General features: G+C 44.2%; 6 non-coding genes across 6 annotated transcripts; all 6 read left to right on the top strand.

Moving 5' to 3' along the window:
• Positions 1-324: 324 nt before the first annotated feature.
• On the top strand, positions 325-515 carry LOC141180151 (U2 spliceosomal RNA). Its single transcript, XR_012255925.1, has one exon. It is a non-coding gene; the product is annotated as a U2 spliceosomal RNA (small nuclear RNA).
• Positions 516-1,624: 1,109 nt separating this feature from the next.
• On the top strand, positions 1,625-1,815 carry LOC141180150 (U2 spliceosomal RNA). Its single transcript, XR_012255924.1, has one exon. It is a non-coding gene; the product is annotated as a U2 spliceosomal RNA (small nuclear RNA).
• A 6,192-nt stretch (positions 1,816-8,007) lies between these two features.
• Positions 8,008-8,204, top strand: LOC141179876 (U2 spliceosomal RNA). The gene has a single exon (XR_012255820.1). It is a non-coding gene; the product is annotated as a U2 spliceosomal RNA (small nuclear RNA).
• Positions 8,205-9,319: 1,115 nt separating this feature from the next.
• Positions 9,320-9,510, top strand: LOC141180149 (U2 spliceosomal RNA). Its single transcript, XR_012255923.1, has one exon. It is a non-coding gene; the product is annotated as a U2 spliceosomal RNA (small nuclear RNA).
• Positions 9,511-10,625: 1,115 nt separating this feature from the next.
• Positions 10,626-10,816, top strand: LOC141180148 (U2 spliceosomal RNA). Its single transcript, XR_012255922.1, has one exon. It is a non-coding gene; the product is annotated as a U2 spliceosomal RNA (small nuclear RNA).
• A 1,115-nt stretch (positions 10,817-11,931) lies between these two features.
• LOC141180147 (U2 spliceosomal RNA) lies at positions 11,932-12,122 on the top strand. Its single transcript, XR_012255921.1, has one exon. It is a non-coding gene; the product is annotated as a U2 spliceosomal RNA (small nuclear RNA).
• The last annotated feature ends 1,411 nt before the right edge of the window (positions 12,123-13,533 follow it).

The following is a 13,533-nucleotide window of genomic DNA, read 5'->3' as shown; positions in this document are numbered from 1 at the left end:
GAGAGGTATGTAATCAGGAGCCCTCCTGCTAAGGGTAGACAGCTGCTCGTTCCACCCCACCCCCCGCCTTAATTGGTTCTCCTCCCTTCCAACGGTGTTGAGGCGGGTGGGAACAGCAGGGGCTGAAGGTGCTGTGTTTAAAGAGGTGGAGTTATGCAGATCTAAAACGCGTGGATTGCAGCAGCAGCAAGCCGAAAACTGCAGGCATGTAAGGGATCTAGAGGTTGACAACATGTCTTCTTAACGGGAGTCCAGGAGCTCATCTCCACAAATGGACTTTTCAGGATCCTTGGGTGGCTCCGTAGTTTGAAACCAATTCTGGTTATCGCTTCTCGGCCTTTTGGCTAAGATCAAGTGTAGTATCTGTTCTTATCAGTTTAATATCTGATACGTCCCCTATCTGGGGACCATATATTAAATGGATTTTTAGAACAGGGAGATGGAAAAAGAGCTTGCTCTGTCCACTCCACGCATTGACCTGGTATTGCAGTATCTCCAGGACCGGTGCACCCCTTCTTTAATGCAGTTTCTAAAATCAGAAAGAATTGAATTCAATGTTTTTTGTTCATTTTGCTTGTTTGTCGGATTTTGGGATGGACTCTTTGGCTTTGCTTTTCTTCTCCTCATTGGATTTTTCATGTTCAAAGTTGCAGAAGCCAGATTACAAGCTCATTTTGGTTCAACTTCAGCAACTGTGCATTGCATTGCCATGTAATGTGATGCAATGCTATCTTTCTAGCTCTCCCTTTTTACTTCCTTTTGGATAAACAGACATATTAGGCAAGCATTTTGGAGCTTTCACCTAAATAACTACAGGTGGTGAGATAAGCTGCACAATATAATTGACCTTTCAGTATATTGTTGCACACACACCATCTATTTAGCAAATGCCCTTGTTATCAACAGCAGCCTTTTAAACTCACCTGAGCTAACAGGTATGTGCGCTGGTTACTCTGCTGCGCTTAAAATTTCTTTTTTGGTTTGCTACAATGCCTTTTCTGAAACGTTGTCTCCTTCTGCTGGAACACTGACTTCTTTCATTTAATGCCTGCAGACTATAAAAGAGAACCCAACCCAAAAAGTTTGGTTGATTAGTCTGTGGCATTCTGTTAAACTGTTGCTTATGGCGGTCTCTGTGAGCTTCTCAGCGACATTCAGCCAGCCAGGTATCCTGCCTGCAGTAGATGGAATGTGGCAATGGAACGCTGGCTGCGCGTGTCATAATAGGCTCTGAGCCTTTATATACCTGTGCACAGCAGCAGCCACCTTCAGTCTGCTGCTGGACAGCCAGCAGCAGCAGGAGAGGTATGTAATCAGGAGCCCTCCTGCTAAGGGTAGACAGCTGCTCGTTCCACCCCACCCCCCGCCTTAATTGGTTCTCCTCCCTTCCAACGGTGTTGAGGCGGGTGGGAACAGCAGGGGGTGAAGGTGCTGTGTTTAAAGAGGTGGAGTTATGCAGATCTAAAACGCGTGGATTGCAGCAGCAGCAAGCCGAAAAGTGCAGGCATGTAAGGGATCTAGAGGTTGACAACATGTCTTCTTAACGGGAGTCCAGGAGCTCATCTCCACAAATGGACTTTTCAGGATCCTTGGGTGGCTCCGTAGTTTGAAACCAATTCTGGTTATCGCTTCTCGGCCTTTTGGCTAAGATCAAGTGTAGTATCTGTTCTTATCAGTTTAATATCTGATACGTCCCCTATCTGGGGACCATATATTAAATGGATTTTTAGAACAGGGAGATGGAAAAAGAGCTTGCTCTGTCCACTCCACGCATTGACCTGGTATTGCAGTATCTCCAGGACCGGTGCACCCCTTCTTTAATGCAGTTTCTAAAATCAGAAAGAATTGAATTCAATGTTTTTTGTTCATTTTGCTTGTTTGTCGGATTTTGGGATGGACTCTTTGGCTTTGCTTTTCTTCTCCTCATTGGATTTTTCATGTTCAAAGTTGCAGAAGCCAGATTACAAGCTCATTTTGGTTCAACTTCAGCAACTGTGCATTGCATTGCCATGTAATGTGATGCAATGCTATCTTTCTAGCTCTCCCTTTTTACTTCCTTTTGGATAAACAGACATATTAGGCAAGCATTTTGGAGCTTTCACCTAAATAACTACTGGTGGTGAGATAAGCTGCACAATATAATTGACCTTTCAGTATATTGTTGCACACACACCATCTATTTAGCAAATGCCCTTGTTATCAACAGCAGCCTTTTAAACTCACCTGAGCTAACAGGTATGTGCGCTGGTTACTCTGCTGCGCTTAAAATTTCTTTTTTGGTTTGCTACAATGCCTTTTCTGAAACGTTGTCTCCTTCTGCTGGAACACTGACTTCTTTCATTTAATGCCTGCAGACTATAAAAGAGAACCCAACCCAAAAAGTTTGGTTGATTAGTCTGTGGCATTCTGTTAAACTGTTGCTTATGGCGGTCTCTGTGAGCTTCTCAGCGACATTCAGCCAGCCAGGTATCCTGCCTGCAGTAGATGGAATGTGGCAATGGAACGCTGGCTGCGCGTGTCATAATAGGCTCTGAGCCTTTATATACCTGTGCACAGCAGCAGCCACCTTCAGTCTGCTGCTGGACAGCCAGCAGCAGCAGCAGCAGGAGAGGTATGTAATCAGGAGCCCTCCTGCTAAGGGTAGACAGCTGCTCGTTCCACCCCACCCCCCGCCTTAATTGGTTCTCCTCCCTTCCAACGGTGTTGAGGCGGGTGGGAACAGCAGGGGGTGAAGGTGCTGTGTTTAAAGAGGTGGAGTTATGCAGATCTAAAACGCGTGGATTGCAGCAGCAGCAAGCCGAAAAGTGCAGGCATGTAAGGGATCTAGAGGTTGACAACATGTCTTCTTAACGGGAGTCCAGGAGCTCATCTCCACAAATGGACTTTTCAGGATCCTTGGGTGGCTCCGTAGTTTGAAACCAATTCTGGTTATCGCTTCTCGGCCTTTTGGCTCAGATCTGTAATGGGTCTAGTCATTTGGCTGTCTGTGCGTTAACTCTTGGCCCTGTGGCATCGCCATTTTATGGCTTAAGCCACTTGCTGCTATAAGGAGTTGGCCAGTAGACACGACTAGCGATAATGGGACGCATTCGATACGCTGGGCCCGGTGAGGCTCGAGTGAAGTTTGGAATCCAGATTGATGTGGAAGAAGGCAAAGAAGGAATCTTTACCCTCAGCTTCGTGGTGAAGGAGATTTTGTTTGGACTCCTTGAAGTGAAGAAGGAAGAAATCTTGTGCCTCCAGCAATTCAAAAGCAAGTATAATCTTGTATTTACTTCTATGGCTGTTTGCAACAATTTCTATGATTGTTTGAAAAAGAATCTGGACAATCAATATTTGGATGGGCTGACTTTTGTCATCTTGTATTGCTCCAAAGAGGTACCTCTGACTGTTTTCATGTACAACCCACATGTGGACTTGGCTTTGATTTATGCCTTTCTAAATAGGCACTGCTATATTACCAAGGTGGCAGTAAAAGTCATGAATGAGGAGGAACTATGGACCGGTAAATATCGTTTCATGGTCAAGTTCCGGGAAAGTCCTGATGAACCAGGGGGTATACATTATCCTCCATCAAATTTTTCCATTGGGAGTGAGCGGGGTTACCTGTTCTTCCCCAATGCGCCCAGGTTTTGTCGTCATTGTAGGAGGTATGGCCATACTCAGGAAGCATGCGACATCAGACAGATTATTTGCAGGAAGTGCAATGAGGTGGGTCATTCTTCCAATAATTGCAAAAATGAAATAGTCTGTAACCTCTGCGGAGAGAAGGGGCATGCCTTCAGAGACTGTATATTCCATCCTGGTTCATATGCGGGGGCAGCGGGAAGGGGAAGGAGAAGAAATGAATCTCCTGCACCCACAGCTACAACTCCGACTGCTCCAACTCCGACTGCTCCGATATCTACTCTGGCTTTCCTGGATGAGGAGGAGGCTCGGGTTGCTTTTCCAGAACTGGTTCGTGTGAATGTAAGAGGAAATATGGAGCTGGCACCTGAGCCACCGGTGCAGAGGGCCGCGTCTGTGGCTTCAGATGTCAGTGAGTCTGAGACGATAACTGATGATCGTATAGGCATGGAAGTGGCCCCGGTGGAGGATCTGGAGGCTGAAATTCCAGACATGATGGTTACAATGCAGGGGGAAGAGGAGTCTGATCTGACCAGAACACCGCATGTGGCCTGGAGCGATGTCGTTTCTGACCTTGAGGAGGAGGGAGGTCAGGGGGACTTTGACCCCCAGCGGCGGGATTATAGTTCAGATGAAGATGGAGGCGCTTCAGTGAAGAAAAAGAAGAAAACTGAACCATCCTTTTCCCCTTTAAGTGACTGCAGTGTGAGTCCAGCCCGGGTGTACCCTACTGCATCCGATCCCCAAGATGTGTCTTTTTTGGGGGAAGGCACAAACTACGATATCTGCACGTCCAGCGTCCTACCCCCAGAAGGGTTAGGATGATGTACAGGTGGGCATGTTGTCGTGACCTGCCACATCAAATTAATAGATGGGTGCCCAAGTTGCTCTCAGCATCTTGTCGCTAAATGTTCGGCTGATTAAATCTGAGTCGAGAAGAGTGGCAATTTTGGACTACTTGAGCAACTTGGATGCGGACGTATACTGTGTCCAGGAGTGTGGGATCTCCGATCCCTTAAGTGAAAATGCATGGCCTTTAGGTCAAAGTGTGTGGTCTGGTTCTGTATGTAATAAAAATTGTGGGGTAGGTGTTTTGGTGAAGGGTTATAGTGTTAAGATAGAAAGTTACATGGTGGTGGAGGCGGGGAGGTGTGTAATATGTAAGTTAAATTGTAGGGGGTGGAGGGTAAGGGTGGTAAATATGTATGCACCAATAGATAAAGGGGAGAGGCTGGAAATTTTTGAGAAATTATGTTTTTTTTTATCTGGCAAAATGCCAATAATTTTTGTTGGAGATTTCAATTGTGTGACGGAGGGAGATAAGATGGATGTTACAGGTAAAAGACTCAAGAGTCTTGTGGCGGATTTTTCCTTACAGGATGCTGCGGAAGTTTTTTTAGGTAATCCACCTCCTGCGACCTATAAGGCCGACAGGGGAGGCATAGAGTCTAGAATAGACCGTATCTTCTTTTCTTCACAAAATGTTATTTGTAGGAATTTCCAGCAGGAAGATGTTCCCTTCTCTGACCATGTGTGTTTGAGGGCACGTCTAGAAGGTAAGATTTCCTTTGTATATGGTGGTGGCGTGTGGAAACTTAATGTGCGTTTGCTGGAAGATAATAGGATCATGCGTGATTTTAGGCGAATGTATGTTAGGTGGAGGGATAAAAAAAGTGATTTCAGGAATGTGCTTGAGTGGTGGGACTGGATGAAGAGTGAGATTGTTTTTTTCTTTAGAAAAAGGGGCAGGAGGAAAGCAGCAATGAATAGAGCAAAATTTAATGATTTAAGCTCTAGACTGGAGTGGCTGAGGAAGTTAAGGATGATTGGAGTGGATGTGGATGTTTTGATGTGTCAAGTGAAAGAAGAGATTAAGAAATATATTGAGGGTAAAGGGAAAGAAATTATTTACCGTTCTAAGATTGAACATTTGGAGAAAAATGAGAAATGCACAAGGTTTTTTTTCAAAAAAGTTTTTGGGAAGAAAGTAGATATGGATGAGGTGGTGAATGGCGATGGGGTGTGTGTGAGTGGGAAGGATGTGATGCAGGAGGTGGTGTTGTTTTATAAGGAGTTGTATGGGGAAAAATGGGTTGATGATAGGATGTTGACTGATGCTTTGGGGTGTTTAGAAGGTTGTTTGGGTGAGGATGAACGTGAAATATTGGATGATGTAATTGTGTTGGATGAAGTTAAAAAAGTGGTGATGTCTGCGAGTAAGAATAAAACACCTGGGAAGGATGGACTGCCCGTGGAGTTATATGTTAAGGAATGGGACACGATGGGAAATGACTTATTGGAGGTGTGCCAGTATATGTTCACGGAGAATATGTTGAGTGAATCTATGAGAGATGGGGTGGTGGTTTTGGTTCATAAGAAAGGTGATAAAAAGGATTTGGGGAATTGGAGGCCAATCACCCTTTTGAATGCAGACTATAAGGTGTTTAGTAAATTGTTGGCTAGCCGGATGCGGGAAGTGATTGGCGGTGTGGTGGATGAAGATCAAGTGTGTGCAGTGCCTGGGAGAAGTATGACTGAAAATTTGGTGTTGTTGCGTGATGTGATTGGGGATTGTATGAGTCGTAAGCAGAAATGTTTGTTGTTTTCGGTTGATTTTGAAAAAGCTTTTGACCGTGTGTCACATAGCTTTATGTTTAAGGTTTTGTCTAAGATGGGTTATTCCAGGAATTTTGTAAACTGTGTTAGGAGTTTGTATTGTAATGTTTCAAGTGAATTTTTGGTGAATGGGTGGTTAAGTGAGAAAGTGAGAATTACATCAGGAGTGCGTCAGGGGTGCCCTATGTCCCCTTTTTTGTTTATTAGTGTGATTGAAGTGTTGATGTGTATGGTTAGGAAGGATAAGGTTATGAGAGGTGTGATGATTCCTGGGAGTAATGGAAAGGATGTGAGAATTCTAGGTTACATGGATGATGTAGTGATTGTGAGTGGGAATATGGCTGCGATGAGTAGGGCAAGGTTGATATTAAGTTTGTTTTGTAGTGTCTCAGCTTTTAAGGTCAATTGGACTAAGAGTTCCTTTAAATGTTTTGGTGAGAGGAATGTACGGATGGATGGTGTGAGGTGTGAGGATGGTGCAATAAAGGTGCTTGGGATTAAGTTTAATGATGATTTGAAAGGAAATGAGAGTTGGGAAGATTGTGGGGTGAGAGTGGTGCGCAAGTTGAATTTTTGGCGAATGAGAGAATTAACTCTGACTGGGAAAGTTCTGATTATTAAGGCAGTTATTTTGCCTATTTTGTTGTTTGTTGCGAATGTATATCCTGCTGCTTTTAAGAAAATTAGGAAAACTGAGAAATTCATCTTTAATTTTCTTTGGGGAAGTCGCATGGAGAAATTGAAACGGGAATATGTCTATAAGTTATGTGTAAATGGTGGTTTGGATTTTCCAAATATTGATTTCTTTTTAGGGATTGGTTACGTGAAAATGGTGGTGGTGGTTCTAGGGAAAAGTAATAAGTGTGCTTATATGATGAAGTATTCGGCTGGATGGATGCTTTATGGCTTAAAGTGGGTCAAAAGGGATGCTAGAGTGCCTGTTGCTTTTAAGTGTCCTGTATGGTATGGTTGTGTTGAGAAATTTGTAAGGAAGTATGATTTGTTGTCCGTTAACATGAGTGATTTTAGGCAAAAGAAGAAAGTCATTAGGATGGTGCGTGAGCGTGAGGTGGTATGTAATATCAATGGGTTGAGAGGGGAGGAAGTAACCGAGATGTGGAGAAAATTAAGTATAGATGGTGTGACTAACAGACAGAGAGATATCGCTTGGATGATATTGCATGACATTTTGCCTGTTAGAGATGTGCAAAAGAAGAGGGATTTAGTTAAATCTGAGGTATGCCCGAGGGATGGATGTGTTTTGAGAGAGCATGTTAGACATATGGTATGGGATTGTGATTTTGCATATGATGTATGGAAGGGTATAGGGGGACTTTGCAAGGAATTGGTGGGTGTAAAGTATGTTAATTGGAAACTTGCTATGTTTGGGATGGGTGCATGTAGTAGAATTAAGGATAGGATTTTATGGTTGTTGGTGGTGTGTGTAATTGAAAGTTTGTGGGATGCGAGGAATTTGTTAGTTTTTAAAAGGAAGAAAATGTCAGTTAATGAATGTTTGAGATTGATTCTGTCACGTATGTATGTAATATACCTCTGGGATCAGGAACGTGGAAGTATTATAGATGCTGAAGGGATCTGGAAGTTTAAAAAGTGGAGGTTTTTGGTAAAGTTTAATTCGTAGTGTATAATGTACCTGATGATAAGGTTTGGTTTTATTTTTGATTATATACCAAGTGTGATGAAAGGCTAAGTGTCAATGAAAGGCTTTTGTAAGTCGATTTGATTGAGCTTATGCTCCGGCCTATCTGATTTGGTTAAAAAAAAAGAAAAAAAAAAAAAAAAAAAAATCTGTTCTTATCAGTTTAATATCTGATACGTCCCCTATCTGGGGACCATATATTAAATGGATTTTTAGAACAGGGAGATGGAAAAAGAGCTTGCTCTGTCCACTCCACGCATTGACCTGGTATTGCAGTATCTCCAGGACCGGTGCACCCCTTCTTTAATGCAGTTTCTAAAATCAGAAAGAATTGAATTCAATGTTTTTTGTTCATTTTGCTTGTTTGTCGGATTTTGGGATGGACTCTTTGGCTTTGCTTTTCTTCTCCTCATTGGATTTTTCATGTTCAAAGTTGCAGAAGCCAGATTACAAGCTCATTTTGGTTCAACTTCAGCAACTGTGCATTGCATTGCCATGTAATGTGATGCAATGCTATCTTTCTAGCTCTCCCTTTTTACTTCCTTTTGGATAAACAGACATATTAGGCAAGCATTTTGGAGCTTTCACCTAAATAACTACAGGTGGTGAGATAAGCTGCACAATATAATTGACCTTTCAGTATATTGTTGCACACACACCATCTATTTAGCAAATGCCCTTGTTATCAACAGCAGCCTTTTAAACTCACCTGAGCTAACAGGTATGTGCGCTGGTTATTCTGCTGCGCTTAAAATTTCTTTTTTGGTTTGCTACAATGCCTTTTCTGAAACGTTGTCTCCTTCTGCTGGAACACTGACTTCTTTCATTTAATGCCTGCAGACTATAAAAGAGAACCCAACCCAAAAAGTTTGGTTGATTAGTCTGTGGCATTCTGTTAAACTGTTGCTTATGGCGGTCTCTGTGAGCTTCTCAGCGACATTCAGCCAGCCAGGTATCCTGCCTGCAGTAGATGGAATGTGGCAATGGAACGCTGGCTGCGCGTGTCATAATAGGCTCTGAGCCTTTATATACCTGTGCACAGCAGCAGCCACCTTCAGTCTGCTGCTGGACAGCCAGCAGCAGCAGCAGCAGGAGAGGTATGTAATCAGGAGCCCTCCTGCTAAGGGTAGACAGCTGCTCGTTCCACCCCACCCCCCGCCTTAATTGGTTCTCCTCCCTTCCAACGGTGTTGAGGCGGGTGGAAACAGCAGGGGGTGAAGGTGCTGTGTTTAAAGAGGTGGAGTTATGCAGATCTAAAACGCGTGGATTGCAGCAGCAGCAAGCCGAAAAGTGCAGGCATGTAAGGGATCTAGAGGTTGACAACATGTCTTCTTAACGGGAGTCCAGGAGCTCATCTCCACAAATGGACTTTTCAGGATCCTTGGGTGGCTCCGTAGTTTGAAACCAATTCTGGTTATCGCTTCTCGGCCTTTTGGCTAAGATCAAGTGTAGTATCTGTTCTTATCAGTTTAATATCTGATACGTCCCCTATCTGGGGACCATATATTAAATGGATTTTTAGAACAGGGAGATGGAAAAAGAGCTTGCTCTGTCCACTCCACGCATTGACCTGGTATTGCAGTATCTCCAGGACCGGTGCACCCCTTCTTTAATGCAGTTTCTAAAATCAGAAAGAATTGAATTCAATGTTTTTTGTTCATTTTGCTTGTTTGTCGGATTTTGGGATGGACTCTTTGGCTTTGCTTTTCTTCTCCTCATTGGATTTTTCATGTTCAAAGTTGCAGAAGCCAGATTACAAGCTCATTTTGGTTCAACTTCAGCAACTGTGCATTGCATTGCCATGTAATGTGATGCAATGCTATCTTTCTAGCTCTCCCTTTTTACTTCCTTTTGGATAAACAGACATATTAGGCAAGCATTTTGGAGCTTTCACCTAAATAACTACAGGTGGTGAGATAAGCTGCACAATATAATTGACCTTTCAGTATATTGTTGCACACACACCATCTATTTAGCAAATGCCCTTGTTATCAACAGCAGCCTTTTAAACTCACCTGAGCTAACAGGTATGTGCGCTGGTTACTCTGCTGCGCTTAAAATTTCTTTTTTGGTTTGCTACAATGCCTTTTCTGAAACGTTGTCTCCTTCTGCTGGAACACTGACTTCTTTCATTTAATGCCTGCAGACTATAAAAGAGAACCCAACCCAAAAAGTTTGGTTGATTAGTCTGTGGCATTCTGTTAAACTGTTGCTTATGGCGGTCTCTGTGAGCTTCTCAGCGACATTCAGCCAGCCAGGTATCCTGCCTGCAGTAGATGGAATGTGGCAATGGAACGCTGGCTGCGCGTGTCATAATAGGCTCTGAGCCTTTATATACCTGTGCACAGCAGCAGCCACCTTCAGTCTGCTGCTGGACAGCCAGCAGCAGCAGCAGCAGGAGAGGTATGTAATCAGGAGCCCTCCTGCTAAGGGTAGACAGCTGCTCGTTCCACCCCACCCCCCGCCTTAATTGGTTCTCCTCCCTTCCAACGGTGTTGAGGCGGGTGGGAACAGCAGGGGGTGAAGGTGCTGTGTTTAAAGAGGTGGAGTTATGCAGATCTAAAACGCGTGGATTGCAGCAGCAGCAAGCCGAAAAGTGCAGGCATGTAAGGGATCTAGAGGTTGACAACATGTCTTCTTAACGGGAGTCCAGGAGCTCATCTCCACAAATGGACTTTTCAGGATCCTTGGGTGGCTCCGTAGTTTGAAACCAATTCTGGTTATCGCTTCTCGGCCTTTTGGCTAAGATCAAGTGTAGTATCTGTTCTTATCAGTTTAATATCTGATACGTCCCCTATCTGGGGACCATATATTAAATGGATTTTTAGAACAGGGAGATGGAAAAAGAGCTTGCTCTGTCCACTCCACGCATTGACCTGGTATTGCAGTATCTCCAGGACCGGTGCACCCCTTCTTTAATGCAGTTTCTAAAATCAGAAAGAATTGAATTCAATGTTTTTTGTTCATTTTGCTTGTTTGTCGGATTTTGGGATGGACTCTTTGGCTTTGCTTTTCTTCTCCTCATTGGATTTTTCATGTTCAAAGTTGCAGAAGCCAGATTACAAGCTCATTTTGGTTCAACTTCAGCAACTGTGCATTGCATTGCCATGTAATGTGATGCAATGCTATCTTTCTAGCTCTCCCTTTTTACTTCCTTTTGGATAAACAGACATATTAGGCAAGCATTTTGGAGCTTTCACCTAAATAACTACAGGTGGTGAGATAAGCTGCACAATATAATTGACCTTTCAGTATATTGTTGCACACACACCATCTATTTAGCAAATGCCCTTGTTATCAACAGCAGCCTTTTAAACTCACCTGAGCTAACAGGTATGTGCGCTGGTTACTCTGCTGCGCTTAAAATTTCTTTTTTGGTTTGCTACAATGCCTTTTCTGAAACGTTGTCTCCTTCTGCTGGAACACTGACTTCTTTCATTTAATGCCTGCAGACTATAAAAGAGAACCCAACCCAAAAAGTTTGGTTGATTAGTCTGTGGCATTCTGTTAAACTGTTGCTTATGGCGGTCTCTGTGAGCTTCTCAGCGACATTCAGCCAGCCAGGTATCCTGCCTGCAGTAGATGGAATGTGGCAATGGAACGCTGGCTGCGCGTGTCATAATAGGCTCTGAGCCTTTATATACCTGTGCACAGCAGCAGCCACCTTCAGTCTGCTGCTGGACAGCCAGCAGCAGCAGCAGCAGGAGAGGTATGTAATCAGGAGCCCTCCTGCTAAGGGTAGACAGCTGCTCGTTCCACCCCACCCCCCGCCTTAATTGGTTCTCCTCCCTTCCAACGGTGTTGAGGCGGGTGGGAACAGCAGGGGGTGAAGGTGCTGTGTTTAAAGAGGTGGAGTTATGCAGATCTAAAACGCGTGGATTGCAGCAGCAGCAAGCCGAAAAGTGCAGGCATGTAAGGGATCTAGAGGTTGACAACATGTCTTCTTAACGGGAGTCCAGGAGCTCATCTCCACAAATGGACTTTTCAGGATCCTTGGGTGGCTCCGTAGTTTGAAACCAATTCTGGTTATCGCTTCTCGGCCTTTTGGCTAAGATCAAGTGTAGTATCTGTTCTTATCAGTTTAATATCTGATACGTCCCCTATCTGGGGACCATATATTAAATGGATTTTTAGAACAGGGAGATGGAAAAAGAGCTTGCTCTGTCCACTCCACGCATTGACCTGGTATTGCAGTATCTCCAGGACCGGTGCACCCCTTCTTTAATGCAGTTTCTAAAATCAGAAAGAATTGAATTCAATGTTTTTTGTTCATTTTGCTTGTTTGTCGGATTTTGGGATGGACTCTTTGGCTTTGCTTTTCTTCTCCTCATTGGATTTTTCATGTTCAAAGTTGCAGAAGCCAGATTACAAGCTCATTTTGGTTCAACTTCAGCAACTGTGCATTGCATTGCCATGTAATGTGATGCAATGCTATCTTTCTAGCTCTCCCTTTTTACTTCCTTTTGGATAAACAGACATATTAGGCAAGCATTTTGGAGCTTTCACCTAAATAACTACAGGTGGTGAGATAAGCTGCACAATATAATTGACCTTTCAGTATATTGTTGCACACACACCATCTATTTAGCAAATGCCCTTGTTATCAACAGCAGCCTTTTAAACTCACCTGAGCTAACAGGTATGTGCGCTGGTTACTCTGCTGCGCTTAAAATTTCTTTTTTGGTTTGCTACAATGCCTTTTCTGAAACGTTGTCTCCTTCTGCTGGAACACTGACTTCTTTCATTTAATGCCTGCAGACTATAAAAGAGAACCCAACCCAAAAAGTTTGGTTGATTAGTCTGTGGCATTCTGTTAAACTGTTGCTTATGGCGGTCTCTGTGAGCTTCTCAGCGACATTCAGCCAGCCAGGTATCCTGCCTGCAGTAGATGGAATGTGGCAATGGAACGCTGGTTGCGCGTGTCATAATAGGCTCTGAGCCTTTATATACCTGTGCACAGCAGCAGCCACCATCAGTCTGCTGCTGGACAGCCAGCAGCAGCAGCAGCAGCAGGAGAGGTATGTAATCAGGAGCCCTCCTGCTAAGGGTAGACAGCTGCTCGTTCCACCCCACCCCCCGCCTTAATTGGTTCTCCTCCCTTCCAACGGTGTTGAGGCGGGTGGGAACAGCAGGGGGTGAAGGTGCTGTGTTTAAAGAGGTGGAGTTATGCAGATCTAAAACGCGTGGATTGCAGCAGCAGCAAGCCGAAAAGTGCAGGCATGTAAGGGATCTAGAGGTTGACAACATGTCTTCTTAACGGGAGTCCAGGAGCTCATCTCCACAAATGGACTTTTCAGGATCCTTGGGTGGCTCCGTAGTTTGAAACCAATTCTGGTTATCGCTTCTCGGCCTTTTGGCACGATCTATCAGGTTTACCTGTGTGGTCTTGCCTGTGAGGTGCTCTTGGTACCCTTTCTCTCGGCCTGGGGGGATCGTTCCTTTTCGGAGGGACTTAACCCCCCTGCTGCTATTGGGAGGAAGGATTAGTCCGGGAGCAACGGGAAGGGATCCCATGAAGGCTTGCGCCTTTCAGAGAGAAGAGTCGGTACGTTCCTGAGTGAAGGATGCCGGCAACGCTCACATATTCATCGGGTGATGCCCGAATGCAGAACACCGTGAGGATTGAAGTT

Source organism: Phyllobates terribilis, unplaced genomic scaffold, assembly GCF_046119375.1.
Source record: "Phyllobates terribilis strain yellow unplaced genomic scaffold, ASM4611937v1 Scaffold_30__1_contigs__length_15301838, whole genome shotgun sequence".
Classification (NCBI taxonomy): domain Eukaryota; kingdom Metazoa; phylum Chordata; class Amphibia; order Anura; family Dendrobatidae; genus Phyllobates; species Phyllobates terribilis.
Note: the sequence above shows the minus strand (reverse complement) of the source record. Positions and strands in the feature narration are given on the sequence as shown.